Source organism: Battus philenor, unplaced genomic scaffold, assembly GCF_028537555.1.
Source record: "Battus philenor isolate CCGP_79_NKW_IND1 unplaced genomic scaffold, ilBatPhil1.0.hap1 SCAF_9, whole genome shotgun sequence".
Taxonomy (NCBI): domain Eukaryota; kingdom Metazoa; phylum Arthropoda; class Insecta; order Lepidoptera; family Papilionidae; genus Battus; species Battus philenor.
In genome coordinates this window covers 2,691,808-2,716,735 of record NW_027181759.1, presented here as the reverse complement: position 1 = coordinate 2,716,735, position 24,928 = coordinate 2,691,808, and the positions used below count along the sequence as shown (strand labels likewise).

The 24,928-nt window shown below is 33.1% G+C and overlaps 1 protein-coding gene across 1 annotated transcript in view; it reads right to left on the bottom strand.

The window, feature by feature from the left end:
• LOC137932264 (uncharacterized) overlaps positions 1-24,928 on the bottom strand; it is a 112,145-nt gene that overhangs the window by 21,324 nt on the left and 65,893 nt on the right. The gene's annotated exons all lie outside the window — the stretch shown is intronic.

Genomic DNA, 24,928 nt, shown 5'->3' with positions numbered 1-24,928 from the left:
TTATAAATGGTGTAACTAACGTAAATAAATGGATAGATACAATGCCAGTAAGATACTAAGGTATCGTGTCAGTAACTAATACGAATTTATTCTCTTTCAACCACTGTTCCTTAGGAGAGGAGATATTTGAGTTTGCTGACCATAGGAATTCTTACGCTATTTAAGAGCGTTAAAATATAGAAATGAATACAAATGGAATCGGATCGGAGCGTGAAGGTAGCGTACCTGGAAAAACCGAGGGGTCGAAGACCAGTGGGTAGACCCAGGTATTGCTGGATCGATCGCGTTGAGGCAGACTTGCGCGAATTGAATGTCAACCAATGGCAGACGATGGTTAAAGATAGAGAAAAGTGGAAGTCTCTCGCTTCGGAGGCCAAGACCCACTTTGGGTCACTGAGCCAGCGGAGTAAGTAAGTAAGTAAAATATAGAAAAGCGTTTTGGTTGCGGTTACTCGTTTAAATATTTTTAACATAATGCTTTAAGTGACTGTAAGCTTGCAAATGAGACCCGAAGAAAAAGGCCATGTCTATGACCCATAAGGTTTTACTGGTAATAGACATTCAAGACATTCATCGTTTAACACAGAGTTGCAATAGAACTTGTTTCCTAGTTTGCCGAACGTTGCCTACCCGAAGACTAGATACTAGTCGCTTCCAACTGATCATATTGGAAATGATAATGGTAGCTATAAGTAAAAGCTTATTTGGCTTGTGTTCGTCAAGCGTCACCTAAGATGGGGGGCGCCAGACGGACGGCTTCAGAAATGACGATATTTTCCCCATACATCGAGTTAGTCTACGGTGTCCCAGAAAATCAAACTGGACATGGTTCTGGTAAAAATATTCGCGAAGAACCGGGGATTATCTGAGTGCCTGTATAGATTTATACATAAGAGAGTTTCCCGTGCATCTATGAACCTAAGGTGGACCAGACCGTGGTGCACGCAATTGTTTACTGTCTGTTTTTGTCCAGAAAAATAGACTTAGGAGTCAAAATAGACAGAGACAGCAACGTCTCGCTAATAAGGGAAGCAAAATACCGCCACAATTTCATTAAATATGACAAAAATATATAAAGGAATTAACAAAAATAAATACATATAAAAATAACCGACACAGATAGAAGATATATTTAAAAATTAGAATTACATACAAATAACAGACAAGAAGATAAAATGCCAAATATTGTGATGGTTAAAAGAAGAGATATAAATAAAACTTTAGCGAACAGTACGAGTAACGAGACGTCCCCAAAAACGGAGGCCATTTAAAAATGGTTCTCAGTTTAATTACATTATTGCCTTTTGTCATTAACTTCAGCTGTTGTCTCTTATTTCTCTCTCTTCGGTTTCGTAACAGTTGTGTTTTTACGTGGGAGGGTAGTTAGCCCTCCGCGCATCCCCCAATGTGCTGGAGGACCACATCCTACTTTGGTCAAAGGGCCGTTCGGGCCTAGCCAGCTAGCTTAGCTAGGCTGTGCTACCAACCATCCCTCTATCCGCCACCCGGGGGACGCCCCCCTACGCTGTGAGGCTCAGCGCAGGGCCACAGTCACTTGGAGCAAATGGGATCGGATCGGACCGTGAAGGTAGCGTACCTGGAAAAACCGAGGGGTCGAACACCAGTGGGTAGACCCAGGTATCGCTAGATTGATCGCGTTGAGGCAGACTTGCGCGAATTAAATGTCAACCAATGGCAGACGATGGCGCAAGATAGAGGAAAGTGGAAGTCTCTCGCTTTGGAGGCCAAGACCCACTTTGGGTCACTGAACCAGCGGAGAAGAGTAAGTAAGTAAAGTAAGTTGTCTCTTATACTCATAAATATGTAAGTAAATTAATCCTTTTAAATCGTATACTTAAAAATGTGATTGCCTTTTGTTAACCCTTTCACGACCACGGGGACGCCGGTGTCCCAAGCAAAAATCATGGATTAATTAAATATTTACGTAACCATTGTAAATTATTTTTTTGTTTTAATATTTCGGAAAGTACCTTTTTATAATTTTTAACTAGCAATATAGGATAACTAACACCGTTTGTTGTTTATCGTCATCGGAACGTTAGAGTTCTTTTGGCGCGAATGATCTGCTGTTTGGAATAAATAATTGATATTGTAAAAGTGCTTTTCAAGTTTTTACAGTGTCAAATTATCATTACCTGGTAAGTAAATTGTTATTCTAAATATTCAGTAGTAATGTATTTATGTTGTATTCTGTGATAAATCGTTATAAAGATTATGGGACACGGAAGTCCCTGTCGGCGTAAAGGGATACTTTTTATACGGAATTTCTTAACTTTTGGCCTGGTGATATACCAAAATGCTATCATTTTCTTACTCATATTTTTCTCAGAATATGTTTCGTAAGAGACGTGGAGTTTTTGAACTTCGAAAAAATAAAATTCTTCAAATTTTTGTGGGCGACAATAGCGATGAGGAACATGACTTAGTGCTTGATGACGAAGACCAAAGACTTCTAGTACAGGATGATGACCAAGGGGTATTTGATGTCGAGGTTGAAGAGACGACGACTCTTCAACGGCAAGAATCACCTGAACCTTCAACGTCTCAAAAAAACAATCCATCTAATCACTAACCAATCATCTAACAACAGGAATTGTTTCGCCGAGTACCACAAATAACTTGCCCTATTATATTTATATTATTCATAAACAAGTAAAAAAAAGTACACTAAGTAACAAATGTACATTATTTACAACAAAACAGACTTAACAACAACTAAACCATAATTTAGAGTTTAAGTAGAAAGTAACCCTTAGCGACCATAGGGACATATTTGTCCCATAAATTTCCAAAAAAAATGTAAAACTTTTTTGAATTTTTAGTATAAATTATGTTTTTAGGATGCCTATTAATTCATTACATCTAGCTAAATTAATTAAATAAGGTACCGTAACCTTATGGTCCTGAAAGGGTTAATATTAAACAACTCGAACCGCAATATCGCAAACGTAAATGTTCAATTGAACTCTATTTAAAGAAAATAAAAACCGAACCGTCCGTTTGAAACGTGACCAAAATGATACCGTCGTCGGACTCAGCGGCGAACGCAAACAATGCTTTGTACAGCAGCGCGCGCCGACGAGAAATTGCTGTTTCATGGCGTAGTCCAAGTAAACATACGGTAAAAGCGTGCAAAAGAACATCTGGGCAATATACGAATTTTCAGGAATACTACACTGTTTATACATGATGAGTATTACAGATTGTGTAAATTTAATGTGTACAGTGTACATTGTAAATGTTTATCAAATGTACACACGCGGTAGACGATAGGGGCCTTAATTTAATTGAAATTTAATAATATAAATTAGTATTCATATATTAGGTTTATATATGTATAACATCGAAATATAATACGGCAATCGGCATTTACAAATTCCGAGGACTTGAACTTTGCATAGTGCGGACGGTACGCGGAAGGTTTTTTTTATTATTTAATGGTCTCCGTTATAAGGGCCCTCTTGTTCCTCTATTTTGTGGAAGGACAGGGTCATTTCTTTTCGGTTAATAGTTTTTTCACATCTTATTTTATTTCCGCACTCTACATCAATTCATCTTAAGTTTTTTCATTCTTTTTCTTATTTTCTACATTTCGTATGTCTTACTCTTTCATTCCATTTCCGTATTTCAAATTCCTTTCTTCCGTCACCTAATTCCTTAGTTTTACAATTTTATAGATGTTCACCATTAATTTTTTATTTGATTTTACAATTTTTCTCAAGTCTTATTTCGTTTTACAATTTTTCTACACAGTTTTAGGAATGTAGGTCTCGTATCTTGCGCGGAAGTTTTGGGAACTTCTGCTTGATATTACTTTCGAAATTTCTGGATAGAGAGCTATTAGATCGCTTAGATGTATGTTCCATGGAGTGATCAGGCGCAAGTCACTCAATACGCGATTAGCATTCCGATTCAAAGGGTGGCTATTGCCTGTTATTACAAATACTTCAAAAAAAAATATTCAGTGACGCTTTATATAGAATGATCTAGATTTTATACCACTAAAAACATTTAATGCTAAAAAAAATATCGATTCTAAAACTTATAAGACGGGTTATGGTATATATTTAATTTACACCTGATAGGTAATTGAATCTTTATAAATTTATTAAAATATAAGATGTAACTTTTTTATCTTTTTTTTCAGCCGATGGACGCTCATTGCATTGCATAGACCTCTCTGAAAGACCGCCATGATCACTGGTGTTCCGTATCTAGCAACTTACCCCGACCTTATATAAGTAGATGGTCTACCTAATGGTGGGCAGTCTACCGGCTCGTGTTCGTCCCTCGAGAATCTTTCGATCCCAACAGCCATCGGTTCCACGTGCGAATCCGCATTTCATCATCGGCAATACATTGGTCAAAGACATTCGCCTTCAAACATTAAAATTTCTATACAAAGTATTAAATGATCGTTAGCATGGGAATATTGCTTGTAATATAATTTAATCAATGAATGTCGTTATTTAAAAAACATTCACATGGAAACTTAACTTTAAGTTCTCCAACTAATGAGCATAAGTAACTTACTTACAAAGCAAGTAGTCCCGCTAGTCTCATTATTTCAACACTTAACTAAACCAAAATCCATTTGATTATACTAAGTGCTATAAAGAGATCGGTTCTACGAAGAACGATAACAATTGTAGGAATTATAAACTATATCTAAAGATTCTTAAGAATTCTTAAAAAACATTAAGTTATTGATATGAAATGTATTTAAAAGTTTGGAACAATCCACTAGATTTCTTATTTCCTGAGAAATATTACCCGTGTCTCTTCAAGGCCTGGATTAACACATGCTTAATGAGTCTGTGTGCTTCATCTTCGATCACATTATTGCTTTCCAACAGGCGAGTTGGCTATAAGCGGACTAGGTTTATTGTTATTAATGTTATTTGAGTGTTGTGCTCTTCTGGCTTAACTGTTGGATACAGGACCTTTACAGATAAAAGGATCGGTTGGAAGTGGTTTATATCGATCGTTTTCTGATTACAAGACAGTAGTTTGTCCAACGTGTGGACGTTCTACGTTCGACGCCAGTTCATGGTCTTTTCGTCACAACATTAAGGCTGCAGAGGTGGTTTTTTTATGGCGCTGTTCCGTACCATGGGTCAATAGGGACGTTATTTATGTTATAATTTTACGAAAGATATTGTGATGAAATCTTTCATTCCTTACCATACTTTTCTTACATACATCGCCTCACTTCCTACGCCTTACCTCCAGATTTAGAAATTTTTCGTTTATTATTTTTACCATTTGTTTTACGATTTATTTCTCCATTAATTGTTATTTTTTAATATCTATATTGCACTTAATTTAAATTTCTAAAATCCCAACCATTTTACCACTCTTGTTTATTATTTTCATTATTCTTGTTCTTTTTTTTATTCGATTTTCAAATTCTAAAAAGGCCTGTCTCTTCCTCTATTCTCTCTGCGAGCCGAGACTGGTATTCTGCTCTTACCACACAAAATACGGGACAGCCGGTGGTCAGGTACACCATGGTCTGATCCACACCCACACCGGTTGGAAGGTGTATATATCCAGCATCTACTGACGAATTTAAGAAAATCGTTTGTTCAACTTGTGGACGTTCTACGCTTCACATGCTAGTCCATGGCCTTTTCTTCAAAACTTTAAAACCCCAGCAGCTAGCTGTTCTACACGCTATATTGTCTACTTCCTGTCTCTCATTTATAATTATCTCCGTTTAAGAGTAAGTACGATTTAGATTTATTTCTTGATTTAAATAGATAAATATCTTTTCGCTATTTTAAAAATAGGACTGGCAACGGATCTCTTTATTCTCCTTCCTGTTCATGGCTCTCTGTGTCAAAAAAGTCCACTAGTAAGAAATTTTTTTCAACCAAAATTATCAAGAACAAAATGTAATATGTGAAGATTGACCCTGCTAATTATGCTATATTTAATTATAAGAATGTCATAAAATTTCTTCAACATTTTATCTCTTTTCCAGGTAAATTTACTGTAAGAATCTTGCCGTAACGAATAAAGAATGTAGAGAGATATAACCAACGTTGCTTTTAGCGAAAAATATTTTACTCCACGAACGCAAAACATATTTCTGGCGACGCAATAAGCGCAGCACATTAAGCTATTATAGTTAAGCTGCGCTGTGATGCTTACATTCGTTTACGGCGTGTAGTGCAAAAGCTAAACGTAGCTATTACTTCTTATTACGGCTCGTGTATAGCTCTTTATTTGAGTAGGATTTTTATAGCCGAGCACTCGTTGCAAAGCCGTGGAATTACTCGATGGTTTTCTCTTATTCTTTTTTTCAAATTTAGTTTGTTACTATTTCTTGATTTTATTTGTTTTCTTACAATTATTTTACATAGCTTAATCAGTTTTAGATGTGTCCATATCAGACTTTATGATTGGATGAGTAGATATTCAAAAGAATTAAGATCACCGACGTAGCTCGAAGAAATGCTCGTATGAAATGGCATTGGGCGCGACACATCGCTCGTGCAACCGATGGTCGTTGGGTTCGAAAGGTTCTCGAGTGGCACTATGACCCGGTAGACGCGGCGTGGGTAGACACCCACTATGTGGACCGACGACATAGTCAATGTCACTCTGTGTTTGGCACTAATCGGTGTAACAAAACTCCTGAAGATGCCCCGTAGAGGGGTGAAACACGTGTTGAGTAATTTGGCAGTGGCGGTTGTGTGATTCGCATTATTTGCCGCATACGCATTTATCAGCAGGCTGGCGGGTGGTGCACTTTGTTGCACGACTACCACTGCATGTGCGGAAGTAGCTAAATATTGGTCCTTTTCTTACTTAGGATGGACTTCCACGAGGTAACGCCTGATTCCATTAAATATAGTCAATGCTGCCTTGCATTGGGCGTCGATCGACTGAGAAAATAGAAAAAAATACGTTTTTTGTATTTCCATAAATTTATAAAGAAATTCTATTTGCTATCAAGTATAAATTAAACTTATGACATATCCTTACGTATTTGTTTTAGAATCGGTAAAATTTTTAGCAATAAACATTTTTGCATAAACATCGCTGAAAAGAAGAACAATAATATCAATCATAGTTTTTATTAAAGCCTGTATATCGTATTCAATAGTAGTAATATATATGGGGTAAGAAAGAAATCAGATTACGTATATAGAACGAGCGTGTTCATTATTTACGAACGGGTCTAAGGGAATAATGCGCAGAGCCTGTTTACTAATGACGCGGAGTCCATTGGTGCGTATGGACAAATAGGACGAAAGGCGTAGCTAATATTGGACGACGTTGAAGGATATTCGTGCATTAATCACACTTAACAAGGGTTACTGGAAATGCTCAAAGCTGGAATAGAATTTCCATTACAATTGTTTGTTGGCACTTACTCATATTCCGTCATAAAAATGTTCAGTTCATTTATTTTTATCCTTCATTTGTTATGGGTTGCTGCTGTTTGTTAAGGAGTGTACTTAAAATAAATTGACGATGACTTCGATAGGAACGTGTGCTTACACCATTTACCCACTTTGAAATAGCTTATTGCCTGTAAATATCTACTCGAATAAAGATATTTTAAATAATAAAAATAATTGAAACCTGGTAATCCTCTTGTTACCAGCCTACGGTAGAGCGATGGTGTAGAACGAGATGTCATGGAGTGCTGGTCCTCTTCGGAGAGGGAGAGAGAAAGAACATCAGAGCTTCTTGTCCAGTTGGAGACATGGATATCAGACGTCGTTATTTATAGGATGAATATAATTCACCAATCATACAATCCTGGCCCCACGCGTGAGCTAATTCTGATAGTGTCTTTATAATAATGCCGGGGCAATACAGCTTTCTACTTACACGTTGACGCACTAAGCCATCTCCCTCAGAACTATGGTGGTATGTCAAGGGGAAAGACTTGCAATCATAGTTAGACACTTAAATTCTTCATAGTTTACGATTTACTAATATCGCCTACTGTTCACAAACATGTTTCTAGAGTGTGTGCAGAATCGTTCTCTGTGTACCATAATGCCACACGGCGAGCGCCAACTCGCCTGCACTGCGTGGTGATTATGATATATCACCCATAGATATCATTGGCGGAGGCTTGTACTTTGCAGCGGGCGTCTATGGTCCGATACGATGATGAATTTCACAGGAACCTTCATAGAATACCGTGGGATTTTTGCCGATAGGAGTAACCCTTTCGTTGTCCCCGCAACATAAGGGTATTTCATAAACGAATTTCCCAACAAGATAAAAGAAACTGGTATGCAGATAACCAGTAATCAAAAATACAAATAGAGATGGTAAAAGTAGTAATAAGAAACATGTAGAATACAATGAACATTCTAGGAGGTTATAATGTAAATATTTACATATACTATATAATGTAAAAGTATCATGATAATAATTACAGTAATCCTTATAGGAATAGTTCTTGAATGTTCTACTAGAACATATAACGATTAACTGAGTCTGTACTTAAACGCAGATACAATACATAAGTTTTTAACGTCAATTTATTTTTAATATGCATTTGGAATTATGTTAATGTTATTCCAATAATGTTTTGTTACAAATGACAGAAGGGGATTGCATTAAAGATAGTTGAATTGGATTTAAAAATAAACAATTAACATTTTATTAACAAATTTACTTCACCTTTTGATCACAATATTAGTTTTAATCCTGATTTAAAACAGTAAATATCAACCGATAGTAATAGAAACCAGTGGCGAAGGACAGACAATGCCAAGTATACTTGTATACCACTCGACGAGAGGCACAGTGTTAATTTAATAGCTTTGCCGTGTATTGTAGATTCAACCCTCTGAAGGGGTAAATATTTGTGAAGCCCACAAGTATTTATTTGGGATCTGCGTTTCGAGTATTTCAAGTATTTAATAGATGTATCTAGATCTAAATATAAAAAATATAGTAAATGAACTTATATATTGTTCAGTTTATTGTTGACATTTACTCATTGTATATGTATACATATATATATATATATATATATATTTCGGTTGCTTACTCATTACACTTAAATTTTCATAACCTTAAAACAATTGACAATGCAAAACTCTATATATATATAAATGCCAACTTGAATAAAGATATTTTAAGTTTAAGTTTACAATTATCACTAAATATACGCTCTTCCGGTAGTCTAATTAACAAGAAGAACATCAGAAGAGCGCATATTGATAGATGTAAGAATCAGATTGATTGATGACTTCTGTAATGATTCTTACTACGTTTTGATTTGTAGTGAGCAAACAACATACTGTAGCTTTACCATAAGTCATTGACCCAAAATATGGATAAAACTACGATAGTGTGTGTGTCTGAAGTAGCAGTAGGCTAGTTACATCGCTCGTGATACAGATGACCATACCACCTAAAGGTTTTATATTTGCAATCACGAACCGGTAGACGTGGTGAAGGTTTCCAACTAGATGGGCCGTCGATAAAAGGTTGTCGTGGCGATATTTGGGGTAAGTCCATGCCTTCTAGTTGACATCTATCGGCTCTAAAAGAAGGAGTATGCAACTGACATTAAAATAAGACCGTATTTAAAACATTGAGAGTTCTGCATAATCTTACCCCTACAGCGTAAGGTTATGGTAGATCAACATAGATTCCATGTTCATCATCATTTTAGACATAAGACTTCCACTACTGGATATAAGTATCCCTATTACATTTCCAAGAGCACCGGTTGCAAGTGGCGTGCATCCAGCGTGGTTTCCATAATCCTAAGGCTCCCGCGGCATACTGTTCTGCACGCTATGTGGACTGTTTGCTACCATTTATACTTGCCAATATGCTAGGCTATGCTACCAATTTTTATTAGCATAATAATCTCATTAGCTATAACACTCTTGAATTTAGAACGGAATGTATTTTGACTATTTTAATTGTATATATCAGCTAAAGTAAGAACTAAATAGTGTCTTATTGCAGTCGTATTAGTAAGTAATGCTTAATAATTCTCTTCAAATGATTTTACACGAAGTGAAGCCAGTTGAAAATCTTTATAATTAAAGGTTATTCTTTGTACAAATTTACTGTAAAAGAGCTCCAAACGGCCACTAGCGAATTGTTCCCGAAGTTATCCGGGCCACTGCGATAGCAGCGAGTTCATTATTTCGACTTTGTTCGCGCGATGCAAAGTAAATTTACCATTCTTTTAATTACACAATTTTCACTGCGAGGCAATAAATTTTCGTGCCCGGAGTTTCAAAGTGTTTAAACTGCAGTTTTTTTCTTTTTAGCATTTATTCTTCACAATGATGGGTTGAATCAAAAGGTTTTTGCAAGACTCTGTTGTAATATTCTTTTTAAATTTAAAACAATAAAATTTTATTCAGTTTATTATTCTTTATTTCGCTTCGCGCACAACTACTTTAAATGAGCAAAACATTCATTCTATATAAGGTTCTACTGTCAAGACAATAAACTGTATTGCGACGTAGAGTATTAAGTTGATACTTGAAAACGAAATTATTTAATATGAGAATACACATGGCGAAAGCTCAGTGGTAGAAAACTGAGACTTGCGATCGAAAGTTGCAGGTTTGCATTAACTATAAAAATACAACTTTAAAAAAAAATCATTCTATGGGTACAATAATACTACAGTGCGATCGGCAACCCGTCTGCCAAGCGAGGCGATTTTCGTATATTGTCCCATAGATATCTTCGAGAGAGGTCTATACCCTACAATAGGCGTCCATGGACTAAAAAAACGATATAATTAAGATTTCTCATTCTCTCTGTATTAATGGTTTACAAAGAAGCAGTTATATTGGAGAGCCAATGTTATCTGAGGGACTGAATTGACAAACTCATTTTTATTTCATCAAAATAAAGGCCCGTCAAAATAATAATTTCGATTAAAAAATAAATTCGATTTTCGGGTTTGAATAATAATGTGAATAATACAACTTTGCGACTTTTAAAACGGCAATGAAAATTATAAGAAGGATGTTTGGATCTATCTATTTAGGACTATATAAATACATTTAAAAAACTTTTAAGTTAAACGGTTTTTTGATACCCATATTGTGGTGGTTGTGGAAAAATATGTACCTAGTTCGCCATATTGGAACAGCGTCCATCTTGAATTTCAAATTTTGACATTATCATCGTATTTTACAAGTGTAGCCCTTTCATTTGATACCCATATTGAGGGGGTTAAGGAAAAATATGTAATCCGTCATTTTGCATCGGCAGCCATCTTAGATTTATAATGTTATTGATTTTATTATATTGTATTGTCATCTAAATTAAATGTGTGTATCAAATTTCAGATCAATCTGACAACGTGAAGGTGCCTAAAATTCAATTTCTAATTTTGACCCAAATAAACAAATTCCGTTAGGGTCGAACTAAATAAAACCGTTTAAAAAATGCTCAATGCGCATCAAATATAAAGATCGACAAATAATACAATCAGAAACAATATCGTAACAGTTATAACGTTCAACGGAAATTCAATCATCACGCTAAAATTGTTGTTATGAACAAAATATTGACACATCCGTAGGGCAAAGAGCGGATGCAATTTAATGCGTCAAACATTTCAATCTTTTACTAAGTGGTACAAATCACGACTGTCATGTCGTCCTATCTGAACGTAGTGTTGGGAAATCAGAACAAGAACATCCCAATGTATACCCTTTTTGACTTACTAAATAAAATATGCTAAAACGACCTTGATTAAAAATAAAACTCCACCTGTCTTGTCAACGATCGTGTTATTTATTTGAGATCAGTGATCAGTGGTAGCCAAATGGTTGAGGACTGAGTGATCGAAGGTCCAAAGTTCGATTATCGAGGTACGGTGCTATATAATTCACACTATGGGCATTCACTGTATGGAACGCTATTCATAAACAAGTTTCCAGAGGATGGACAGTAGCGTCTTCTGCATATCATTATACCACACTGCAATCGCCAACCCACGTGCCAGGATGTGATTACGGTACCAACAGTGGGCGTCTATGGGCTGGAAAAACAATGTCAGCTTTAAATATTTCCTTGATAAAAAAAAAGTTGAAAAACTCAATGAGTATTAAAATCCATGACAGTTACAGCTGAGAGGAGTCATTTTATGTGATACATATAACGCTAATATATAGTATCATAAGAGAGTTATATAGAAGAGAAAAGACATGGAGGGGTGACCTTGTGATTTTTTTAAAGGACATTTCAAGAGCAGAATGTTCTATAATTTTTAGAAGAATTTGGTGAATTAAGGCAAAAAACTCAAAAAGAAACGGTGAAGGTCTCAATAGGTTAAGCTTGCGTGTTTTTGTAAACGTTTACAGTCATTTCGAAGAATGTTCTGGAAGATTTGTCAGAAACCTTATGAAAGAAATAAATTATATTCTTTCACGCATTTTCGTAATATTATTATTTAAAGTGAAATTTATTACAGGGCTCTCTTTATAATGAACCTTTTTATTGTAAACATTCATTTTAAAATTATAGAGTAACAAGAGAAAATTTCCATTATTAAAAGTACTGAAATAACTTTCCAAATAACTAATAAAGTTGAATTTGTGAAGTGGAGAGCGCTATCTACAATTTTCCAGAGCACCGGATAACTTCGGAAGAACAATTAGTTGGTGTTTCGAAGCTTGAACTCATTTATTTTACATTTGTATTCTAAATAAACTGCAATCGTAAAATATCTCGGTAAATGTAGTGATTATTTCAAATAACAATTGATTTTAATTTGTTTTTCACTAATACTTTGTAAAAGCAACATTCCGCTATCGACATCGGCGCATCAAAAAGAGGAATTCCTCAGAAATATAACTTTTTATTTACATCCATATTATAGGAGCAACATTACGTCATCGTAAGCAGCGCATCGAAAAGGGGAATTCCACAGAAATGTTATTCTTCATATATATCAGTATTATAGGAGCAACATTACGCCATCGTCATCGAAAAGGGGAATTTTACAGAAATATAAATCTTTATTTACATCTTTATTATAGGAGCAACATTACGTCATTGTCATCAAAAAGGGGAATTTTACAGAAACATAATTATTTATTTACATGGGTATAAATATGGGCGAAACTCGAATATACGAACTTCTACTTCGGACTTCGTGTTGTTATTACCTCAAGACCTACTGGCCCTGGAAGAACCTCATAGCTTTATGAGGCTCTAGAGTGGAGAACACGGAAGATAAGAGTAGCGTAGTAAAGAAGAACAAACGACTCTGTAAAGATAATTGTAATTTATTCTTTCGGATCCATGTCGCTTCCTATCAGTAATGTTAGATTTCTATGAGGTAAACCTATTTCCAGCAGTTGATGCTCTAATTTAAGTTGAATATTTGATTAAAATTCATTTCGTTTAATCTGTTTATCTTTCTCTTTGTTCTTAGCGAGTTAAAATAGTTGTTCAACATAAATGTATTCCGTTCATTTATAGAGATTTTATTACGATTTTCCCATCACAATGAGTTCAGGTCATTTGTGAATTTTTTCTTTGCAGAAGAGATTGAGGTTCTACATTTCGCTTGTTTCGATGCTGTCCTATTTTTAACGAAATATCCAGATGATATTTATATAATAACACAAACTGGTATGTGTTTATAAGAAGCAGACGTACTTACATATCACATTGACATATAGTCATTTTAGCAAGTACAAGATACATGTCATTAGCAAATTAATTTCTCTACCTCAAAGCGGTATGCAACAATGTTTGAACTCGATTGTTTGTCGTCTCAGATAACTGTAAAGCACATATCGATAGGCCTTTAACAGAGAACTACAGATCTATAGTTGTGTAAGTTATGTACAGTGTAGTTATATATATATAAATATATATATATATATATATATATATATATTTGTATAACTACAGAACTAAAGATACGTTAGCTTTGGAAGTGCGGTAAGTGATTAAAAATGAATTTCTATGTAATTTGGATACAATATAATATTAATACATGTTAGTGGTATTCTATGTGAGGAACATTTTATAATGTAAGTCATGAATTATTGATGAAAAGAGAGAAAGCATTCCATTCTTACGTATTTTTTTTCGTTGTCTCAATAAATCTTTGAAATAAGTCTAATTCTAATAACAATGAGATTTAAAGGATAACTAATATTGTAGATGGACAGTCAAAAATCTTTTGATATTGAAATATTTAACTTTAAATTTAATTTTTTTTGTTAGTTATTTTATAACAATTAATATTTTTTTCTTCTATAGTACAATAATGTGCACGGATTCAGAACATTCGCGGCTGTAATTCCTTCTAATTGCACTAAGCGTTTTGCTAATATTTTTATAGTGCGCCCAGCCAAGGAGTGGAACAACCTTCCGGCGTTATTGTTTCCTGAAAATTTTAACTTAGTGTGCAAGTTAAGTGTTTAGATACCTTTCAATCTATTGTATTTAGTTATGTTCTATATCAAACCTTGAAGTATCGGCGAAAAGTTTCCAATATATATATATATATATTCTACAGGCTGCATTTTGGAGAGTATGCAGCGGAATCACACCAAATAATTCCCCCATATACTTTCTTTTGTCGGACAATAAGACGCACGGACTCAGAACATCACACTCGCACTTAGCGTTATTCTATATTTTATAATATGAACAATTAAATTGCGTCATAATTTTCAGCCGATTCAGCAAATTCGTCAAGACAAGAGTGAAAAAGCTTATTCTAAGCAAGCATGTACCATCGTAGACCTCGTCATTGCATAACATAAGGCGAGATAGAGGTCAAATGCTACGCCTAGAAAAAAAAATAAAACTAGTTAATGAGTATTTATAATCATTGTTAATGGTATGAGTGTTTATAATGTTAGCAAGTTTTGTATGTAAAAAATAGCAACTGGTGTCGTTTTGCTTTCGACCGATGAGGAAGAAAATTTTACAATACAGAAAAGTGGCTGAAAGTGAATTTAAAGGAAGGCCTATATGCAGCAGTAATTATAGGTTGATCATTACGACGATAATATGTTATAAATTAGTAAAGTCACTTTTACTAGTTAACATTACAAGACTCTGCATCAGTAAATTCAAAAATATAATAAACGTCCAAGAAATTTCGGTAAAAGAAAAATAATTGAAAGGGTCCTTGGCTCATTTCCAAATTAAAATGTTTGCGCTAAGTGAAAACGAAAGATAAAAGTAACTTTGTTAAGTTAATCTCATGCCGAAGACAATTCAAGTGAAAATTTCTTCAGTTTTAAAATACTTAGAAAACATTTTTAAATATCGCTGGAGCAATTTCTACTTGTTTGCTAACTCAAGTAGAATCTAAAGAAAAAGAAATAAAATCAATTTATTTTAAACATCACATTATAATAAGTTTAAAATAACTTCTTTCAGGTGAACAATGTGAACAAATGGATAGTCTTAGCGGAAATCTGTGCGAATTCGGTAGAGTCATCCATCAAGAGACATCTCATTGTTGAAATAATGCTGATGATCAAAATTACTCATTTTTTTAAAATACGTAATTCATTCTAAAATATAAGTTATAATCTTTTTGTCAGAAATAATATCTTTCGTAAACTTTTTTCACGTGAAACACGAAACATTACAGACACAATAGCAGCATAGGAATAACATGACCCCAATCGGCTTAATGCTTTATCTTGTTTAACACTTTTAAACTAGCTACTTATATAATATCAAAGTAAAGCTACAAATAAATCGTCTTATATTATGCTATCATAGTACGTTACATCTATACGAATAAATAGCATTATGTCTGTTTGTTATATTAAAATAACCGCTTTTCACTACATGCCTATGAATATATATATTAAGATATATTTTTTTTAAATTTTTTGTCTGTGTGTTTGTCTCAGTAAAACTCCAAAATACACTGAGATTTATACTGGCAGGTAGCTGATTTAGTAATGAGTAACATAGGCCACTTTATTTTAAGAAAATTTCTTAAACAAAAAATAATAATTTTTTTTTAAATTCCACACGGATATACTCGCGGGCACAGCTAGTCTACTTTTATACTATACTAGCTGTGTTGACTGAGACTTGCGATAGAAGGTCGCGGGTTCAATTTCCAGAATACAATCTTTGTTATTTACACTTTATGCAAGTTTACAGAGGATGGACAGCAGCGCCCTCTGCGTACCATAACATAGTGTGATCGCCAATCCGCCTGCCGAGCGTGGCGATTATGGTATTTCTCCCATAGATATTCTTGACGGAAGCTTACGCCTTACAGTGGGCGTTCTAGGCTACAACAATGTAGTATATAGAATTTAATAAGATTAATCTATCGCTGCTTTTTTTTTGTTAGCGGTTCATGCCTATTTTTCTTTAGACAATAAATTAGTTAATATAAATAAAAATAAATATTCTTTTATTCGATCCTTGTTACAAGATTTTGCATGTTATTATCTATTTTATGGCTTTTAATTTTTCTTTACTAATACCTCATGATATATTTTTATTTATTTTTTATCACATAAATAATATTTGGATAACTTAAAGCTGAAATAAATAACATTCAAAAAAGATTAAGTAACTATAAATTATAAAAGTAGGAATTGGTTGTTAGTTATTTAGACTTACTATACTTTTAATTAATTTATTTATGAAATGTATTTCAACTTTATTTTATAATTTTAAATTAACACCCGTAAAAGAATTCTTTAGTAATCTATTTTTACGTGAGAAACTTAATTTTCAAATTATGCAAGCAAAGAAAATTAAAAAACACATCTACCACGAAAATTATCCTTTCAATATTTATCTTACCATACTTATAATCAAAGTAAATTGAACAGGCAAAAGCGCTATTGAATTTACGTTTATTTCTGTACAGTTTTATTAATAATTAAAAACATTTGTAAGAGAGATTAAACTGTGGTTAAGTATAATAATAGTTTCAAAGTTACTCTTGTCACTGCATTATATATTTAAGCACAACCTAGTACCAAACTAAGGTAGCCAAAAATAGAACCGTTACCGTAAATTTATCTCTGAAAGCCTTAAGAGATTACCAGGAAAATAGAAACTTAACCCTTTACCCTATTTCATGAATTACCTCTACAAATATAACCCGTATAATGTAACAAAACCTTTACACGTTTTAAGTAGCGGAGCTACGTCGTAGTATATAGTGCTACGACGTAGTATATAGTGCTACGCCGTAGTAGCAAAGTTATAGGTGAATAAAACATGACACTTATTAAACTTAATCGCGAATTTTACGCTAAAATGCCGCTCTGCTAATGGCGTGTCACGCGACTCTACCTCAGTTTAAAGGCCGCGAGCAAACGAAATATGAATAAATAATAACGTACTCTCTACAGGTACAGTGAGTAATAACCCTTCATTAAACTGCTGTAGCGGTAACTCGGTCGGCAAAATGAACGAACATTTCGATATTCAAGGATATATAGTACAAAGCTATCATTTATTTGACGATGTTAGCTTTGTTACTATCGCTGGAATAGAAGCGTTCTATCTTAGAGGGAAGGCTGTATCCCGCTAGCTCATCGTCTCGTCTCAAAGATCCATATCTTTAGAAATTTGAATATTATGATATGATATTTTAATTGCGATGTTTTCGTATCTTGTTCTCTAGCTCTTTTCCTTTTTTTTCACTGGCAATTTATAGTGTATGCCTGTTGGGCACATGATCGTAAGTTAAAACTAAGTCACTCAACGATTTATACCAATCACTTATTAACCTACTAAGTATTTAGAACACATGATCACAAGGAAAAATAAAATATTGTCATCCTTGGTAAATATAAAAGAATAAAACCACAATATAGGAAGAATTCAATTGAAGAAGATAGAAAAAATCCACAGTAAAACCTAACAGCGAATTAAATATCGCCGTCGTTTAAAGCATATGGATATATAAACAAGAAGAATACGTATCATCTATCACTATATCAACATAGTCCAGATTTATTGAAGAATTGCTAAATCGCGAAGGTTCATTAACATTAACATAATAGTTGGCTTTCATATCGATTTTTAGGCCAACGAATACATAAACAAGATCAATAATTTAAGCTACATATTATTTCATGATTGAGTATGCGGTGTTAATTTTTTTATTCTGGAGTCAAGATGCCGTTTTAATATTAACATTTGAGTTTACTTCTTGTCGATTTTCAAGCCATTAGATACATAGGAAAGACCAAGAATTTTTATATACCATCTATCATTTTTTTATGTACAAAATTATTTGTTATTAATTTCATTTTGACATGCCATGTTAATTTTTCACTAATTTAACATAAAACAATGGCGGTTCACTGCAAGGTATAGGCTTCTCCCGAAGATCGCCACGAGGAATAGTCCTGCTTTCCACATTCAGTGACTTCCCGTGGCCTATCTCCGCCACGTCTACTGACTTATGGTCGCCACTCGCAAACCTTGGTTGCACGAGCAATATGCACCGCCTACTGCTACTTCATATGAGCAATTCTTCGAGCAACATTGGCGATCTTGGTACATCTGCGTATCGCCTCATTTCTAATTCAACCTAATAAAACCACCACAAATATTTCGAACAAATTCAAATGACCGTTGTGCCCCGACACTCAAGGGAATAATAATTTTTAAACAAGCAATTTTAACACATTACGAGCGAACTAAGCTTTATACAATATTAGACGTCACGAAATGTTACGAACGCGATTAACTTAATTGCCTTTGTAAATTCACGACACGATTTCTTAAAAGGAAATTTAAAATAAAAAAGTTGTAACTATTATTCTTACATTTTTATTATAAAACATAACTACTTATGTATTTATTTAATATTCTATACTGTACACGATAAGATACATAATATACAGATACAATAATATACAGAAAAGTACAATGGGCGGTCTTATCACACAAGGCAATCTCTTACAGACAACCATAGTAAGGAAAAGATAATAGTAATTATAAAGGGAATATGTATTACAATATAATATAATATAATATAATAAAGTAATAGATATTATATTTATTGGTAATTTTGTTTTGATATGGTTGTCTGTAAGAAATTATCTCAGGGGCTTTGCAGTCTTTTAACTTATGTTGTTATAGAAGACAGATGCTTATAAATAAGCTAATGTTTGCCTTTGACTGGCCTAAATCTCTTAGCAGGTTATAGAGAGATTTGTTGATTGTTATATCTTGCGCTTTCAATTTTTTGTAGATAATTTAATTCTGATTTAAATTTTTATGTAATTAAACAAACATTGTAGTGCCAAATCAATAGATGACTGAATAACGAGAGATATTGTAAGTAATGTAGAAATAAATTGATATTGAGCTAAGAAAGTTCACTAGATAAGTGAAAATAAGACCCTCTTAGTGAAATCTACTGTGAAAATTATGTCCACTAGTGGACGTCATACATCTGGATTGATGACGTTGGATTAAAATATAACTTCATTTACTATCGAGGTTTATTATTAAACTAAAACATTGCTTTAATAATCGAATGAAAATTACCATAAATATGTAAATAAATGAAAAATAACGTTTTAAATAACATATAAAACGTTTCAATTTTAATTCCCTTTTTATTTTGTTCCATCTTGAAATATTAAGTCTAGCAACATCCTTTTCATTGTTTCTTTTTCATCCCTCGTTCAATTTTCCGGTGAACGGAGCGGGTACCGGGAGCTGAATAAAACAATTGTTTGTAACTCGTTGCCGGCGTGTATTATAAATTTACTTTGTATAGACACTGTAGCCTAAAATTGAATTATTAAAACACCGGATGGGGAATGCAATCCGGGATCTGTGATTGTTAAGTAGTTCCCAGTATTGTTTCGTATATGGCCTATAGCATGCAAATATTACAGCAGGTTTGATATATATTTTTTGACCCTGCTAATAATTTTTCAACTCTTCTCTAGTTATACTGTTAACAATGCCTAAATTTCGAAAATCTCGACTATAATTTAGACGCAGATAACACACACACATACACACACAAACATATTTACATATATGTATATGTACATATACCACAAAAGGATGCAACCGCAATCCTAAGTCATAAAACACGTGTTTCGTCAAAATCTAAGAAATTGGTAAAATATGTTTAATACGAGCCGGCGATCGCCTTGTTAATCTGTAAACAATAGTAAAAAGCTGCAAAGATAACATTAATTACAAATTTTACCGCCTATAGCAGGTGTTGTTCCGTTTTGGGCAATAAGAGACGTGCTTTCAAACTTTTGGACGGTATACATATATGACATACATATATGTCAATATATACATACACAAACATACATGTTTGTTAGCGTAACTGTGTAATAAAAGTAAATGGTAATCATCTAATTTTGTAAGCATCTAATTACCAAAAATTATTTACTTGATTATATTGAATATTAGTAAACAGCCTAAAGATTTGGAAGCTGCAAACACTTATAAAAATTAACAACAATTAATAAAGAGCATTTCAATAGTATAGAGAAATAGGTGCTACTATGATATCGATTTGTATCACTATGTTTGACTCTGTAGTTATTTTATTAATAGAACCTAACGAGACGGGTCAATGGTTGCATTAGCTAGAAACTACCATAATTATAGATGTATTATTAATTATAATATAAGAACTGCTAGATATATTTGTAATTGTATGATATTTTGTCTGAATATACTCGTCTAATATATATATAGGTTACCACCACAGAATAATATTTACCGACTCTAAACTTTATATAAGCGTCACTTATTTTCATTTTTAATGTAACTAAGTTCGTAATTATTGGGTTAATGAGAACAATCACCCTTTTATTCCAATACGGTACACATAATTAAAGTATTTCGTTGAAAATAATATTATAAAAATACTTATAAAATTACGCATTGTATGAATTATTGTTATATTAAAAATGAATATTGGATAAAAAAAGAAACGTTAAAAATTAGTAGCAATGTTTTAGGATGATATTAATATATCATCCTAAAACATTACTACTAATTTATTTACCCCTTAATGGGGGTACCAGAAAGTAATGAAGCTTTCTCAAGTTATATTCACGCGACTAGATTTTTAAAAAGGTTTTATTTCTAATAAACAATATACTCACGTTATTTACAACAACCTTTTGTCATCTAGTATACAAATTTGTAATGCCGGAGTGATAAAAATTTATCGGTTTTTCTGTGAAATATGTCGACAGAAACGACATTACTTTGCGGTCACCCTAATATAAAGTATAATTAATTTCTACAACATTGAATCGACCTTGTAATCAATGATTAAGTACCGCCTAAATTAATGAATGCGTACAACGGAAGGTTTTATTTTTTTCATTGTTACAACACCACAATGAGTGAAAAGACTTCATTTCGGACGCCGGTGACTGGCACAAACAGCTTTTTCATTTGGACTTCCCATTCGTGCTCTTTTATACGGCAGATTGAATAAGGAACATCAAGAGACGACAATGGACTTTTGAAAGAATTCGAAAAAAAGTTACTCGCATTTTGGAACATCGCAGAGTATTTATTTTCTATTTTTAAGGCTTATGTAGCCACGCGTAAAATAAACCAGGGAAAATAATTCAAGGATTTTTAAATAAACAGTATACATAAATGTTTAAATATATGTATTAGTAGTTGTCATGAGTATATTTACATGAGGTGTTTTCCCTACCTTCGTTTTTATTTTCTTTCCAATTTTGATTTTTCTTTTTTTCTATCTTTAATGATATTTACTTATTTCACTTACGTTCATCTATTTATCTCTGCACCACCCTAATGGTTTACCGATATAAAATGCCAGAGGCTTTAAATTCATCGTTATACCTATTTGAGATATGTTAAATGAATAAGTTAATTAATAATAATAAAAGTTCATTATTTATGTATGCGACATATAATGAATATTAAATTAAAAAATACAGGAATGATCGAGAATACGAGAAACAGTTGACGATCTTAGAGCATTCCGCTATTTATTTAATATGATTTTGCTAAGCATAGCCAAACAATTTAAAAGTTTGTGAGTGAAAATTGAACAGGAGGTTACTCATATTCTAATTTCCGAGATATTTGAACATTAGTTTAGTAATGAGTCAACAATGTTCGAAAGACTATTCTTTTCAGTTCCACATTGCTACGGTAAACGCTACGCTTTTTGAATTGAAACACAGAGCTAATGTTCGAAAATAAACACGAAATCTTGCACTATGCAATTATCATTTGCATTATTATGATTAATAAATAATATCACTATATATATGACCGTTGAAAAAGGTTTCGTTAATAGATGTCTCGCATAAAACTCTGGTAATGCATAAATGCGGCACCAGGTCGATATAGACCAGTAAATCAATAGATTTCAATAGAAGCATGTCAAAATACCGAAGAAGATTCTATATCTTAAATAACCTATGCATATTATGACTGAAAAAAAAATAATTCAAGTTTATATATTCATTCTTGAGAAGTTAGTTACAACAACACCATGTCCAATAACCAGGAATGGCCTTTACAGCAATACTCGGCGCCTGTTGATAAATATCGATCCTCTTAAACTTGGCTCGACGAACGAACGTTCATAATTTCGTCAAAGTTAAATACTGGCCTTCATCAAGTCCTGATCTTAATCCATTGGGTTATGAATCATGGTCAGGTTTAAAGAATAATGCTTACTCTTAAAACAATTATATTTAAGAGTCACTAAAACAATCCATGCGAAGTGAAAAATTTTCGCATAAACAGAGTGCACGCTGCTATTGATGACTGCCCTAATGTCTAAAGTCTTGTATTGGGGCCGTGGAGATCAATGGTATAAGCTTTATATATTTTAATAGTTTTATATTAATGCATTAATCTAACATACTGTAATAGTAATAAATGCACTTTATTGCACGACTACTACTGCATGTGCAGAAGTGGCTAAATATTGCTCCTTTTCTTACTTAGGATGGACTTCCGCGATGAATAAATAAAGAAAATGTATGATTAGACGAATAAATAAATGAATTATCGTTTCATAAGTAGTATGTCAAAGGTCTAAACTACAGATTTCCAATAATACCAGGTGTTATCGGCTTGCATCTAGCATACTCTGAAAATCTAAACAAAGCCATATATTTTTTAGTAATTGTTCTCTGCTACGCTTGCTGCTCATTATCATTTATTGCATAAGAGGTCGGAATTCTTTGCAAGAATTTTTTAATAAAGCTGGTATTCTTACGATTGCGTAGCAATATATCTATAATAATATTATGGTTGTCTGCAAAAATATACAAAGTTATTTAATAAAAACAGTAATAGAAACGGTGTCAATACAAGGAATAAAAATAAGGTATACACTCCAAGATTTCGTTTTCAATTATTAAATAAATAAATCATTTATGCTACTATAAATACGTATGCGCAATAAAATCCACAATCAATTTCAGGTATGCCATTAGAGCGATTTAAAACCAACATTAAAAAAATATATTATTAAAAAGTATATTATTGTATCCAAGAATACTATACTGATGTTAATGAGTGAAATTAAATGTTTTCATGCTTGCTCATGAAGCTAATTATTGTCAAGCGCTCTTTGTAAAGAGCAACTGTTGAGTTTCTCGCCGGCTCTTCTGATCAGAATTGTCTAACGAGCAAGAATGTCGACACTTTATGTTGATTTGAAAGTACTCCAAACATCCTATTCGAATAAAGAACATTTTAATTTTTATTGATTTCTACTCCAGAACCTGAAGGTATAAGCGGACATTTGTTCAGTTCAAAGCTGTCTGTAATCAACGTCTTTCAATGCCGTAACAAGTGCTAAGCTTGACCATCGGTGGTGAAAAGAAAAAAATACAGATCCATGGGAAAAAGGCCCGTGACGTCACCAATAAACATGAGATAACATATCTGAAAACCATCGTTTTTTTTAATATTATTGTCAAGTTATTTTTGCTATAAGTAGAAAAGTAAATGAGTGTACATCAAATAAAAAGATTACATAAAATAGTCGTAAAATACAGTGTCAGTGTTAGAGGATTGTTTTGGTAGCATAAAGGCGATCTACAAACATGTAAGATAGTAAATTTTTATTATCACCATAAACCGCATTGTAAAAGGAAGTAACATTATCTGGATGAAAAGAATAGTTGATATATTATACAAAGTTGTTATTTAATCTAATATTTTAACATTTAATAAAATAAGAAACTGTTTTTTGAAGTAAATAAAACTTGAAGAAATTTGATTTTATATTTTGCTATTTGTGTATACCTAGGGTCCCAATATTTCGAGGTAAATCAACCCTGACTTGCAGATCGAATTTGGCTACCGGAGACAATACTGTGGTAATCTTATAAATTTTTATATTTAGTTTTTGACTATATCTAGTTCACCTGTCATGTGTGGATCAGCGACGTTAAATTTCGGATAACCGTGTTTTTCAATTTTTTATTTTTATTGATATTCTTCTTTAAATCAATCCTGACTATGTGATCGAAGTTGGTTACAAGAGACAATACTGTGGTAATCCTATAAGTTTTTATATTTTTTTTTTTAGTATATCTAGTTCCACCTGCCACGTGTGGATAAGGGGAGTTAAATTTCAGATAAATGTGTTTTTCAGTTTTTTTTTTTTTTAATTTTTGTTGACATTCGTCTTCCTTCACGATATCTTTTACGCCTTTCTTTTGTTATTAATATTTTCTGTCTTTCCCCATTTGAAAATCTTCATCATTCCCTGATCACAATTTTATATCACATGTAACAGATTTTATAATTGATTTTTATATAATACACTTAAAAACTACACTTTTTTGTAATTTTCATTACTTTGCCTGTATAGATTTTTATATGATTTTATTAATAGTTTTGGTTATTTTCAACCAATCTTACCGAATTTTAATATCTGGTTGGTGCTTTTAATCTCATAAGTTGC